Raw genomic sequence first — 1,568 nt, 5'->3', positions numbered from 1 at the left:
TGTAAACAAGACATGACTTTCCTCTACAAACAAAACTTTCCTTTCATTTACTTTTACAGCAAAGTTCAAATGACTATATTGGTCCTGTGTATTTGCTTTGATTCTAAGAACTAGCCCCAAACATAAGCAGACAAATAAACAAACAAAAACCCTCATTCAGACAAAAGAGAAGTACATTTCATAGGAGTTTTACAAATATAAATTCACACTGAAGCTTTTCTTCCGGAATAGCTTTTTGTTTGTTTACTTGCTTTTTTTAAAAGTATACTTTGTACTTGAGAAAAGTTAGCAGTTGAGTTAGTTTAATGTGAAAACATAATAGACTGTGTCTTTTATTAAAGAAGCCAAACTCTGACTGCATAGCCTCAATCCATGACAATTAATTCCATCTGCAACATAGTTTGTTCATCCTGTAGTTTCTCAAGCTGCCAGCAGTCAGTACTTCAGTGAAAAGTAGTGTTTTTATTTGATGTGAAAATTAACCTATTTCGCATACTTCTTATATTTTATCAGAACTTATGTTTGTATAGAAGAAAATATTATATTCTTTACAATATGATAAGTGTTTCAAATATATAATAGAAAGGGATAAATTAAACTGAAAATCATATATCTGAAATCCAATTAATTTTACATCGTCCCATCTTCATTCTCATTGCCTTGTACTCTGAGTTTATTTTGAAAACATATAACTTCTTAAGACTTTTTGTTCTAAGATCACTGATTTTCCATATTTTATAGAAATACAAGTTTGTTAATATTTAGTATAATTTCTTGGTAATTAATTTCATTGGTAGTGCTATTCAGTACTTTACAAAATGTGTCTACAACCCATGGTTTGTATGAAAACATATCATAGGTCTCTCCACTATTTATATTTGGTTTGTATTCCTGGAACTATCACTAGTTATTGATAAATTACTCTCTATAACAGCCTGTTCTGGATATTCTGCTATCTAATACTCAGAACATCTGTCTTGATTGCCAAAGCAAATTTTCCAACTGGGGCTATGACTGTTTTTCTATGGTATTTCAAATAAAATTTGTGTTTGTTGATTTCAGGTAGGATTTTTTTTTTTTTTTAATTTGAGAGCGACAGACACAGAGAGAAAGACAAATAGAGGGAGAGAGAGAGAATGGGCGCTCCAGGGCTTCCAGCCTCTGCAAACGAACTCCAGATGGGTGCACCCCCTTGTGCATCTGGATAACGTGGAACCTGGGGAACCGAGCCTAGAACCGGGGTCCTTAGGCTTCACAGGCAAGCGCTTAACCGCTAAGCCATCTCTCCAGCCCTGATTTTTTTTTAATATATGTATCTACATCATTTCCTTCAGACCACTAGGCACTAATTATAAATTCAAGAGTGTGCTGGAGAGATGGCTCAGCAGTAAAGGCACTTGTCTACAAAACTTAACTATCTGGATTTGATTCCCCAGTACCCACATATTAAAGCCACATGCACAAGGTGTTGCATACATCTGGAGTTTGTTTGCATTGATTAGACACCCTGGCACACCAATTCATTTTGTCTCTCTTTCTTTCTTTCTCTCTCTCTCTCTCTTTTCTAT

Source organism: Jaculus jaculus, chromosome 4 (assembly GCF_020740685.1).
Source record: "Jaculus jaculus isolate mJacJac1 chromosome 4, mJacJac1.mat.Y.cur, whole genome shotgun sequence".
Lineage (NCBI taxonomy): Eukaryota > Metazoa > Chordata > Mammalia > Rodentia > Dipodidae > Jaculus > Jaculus jaculus.
This window is presented reverse-complemented; position numbering follows the sequence as displayed.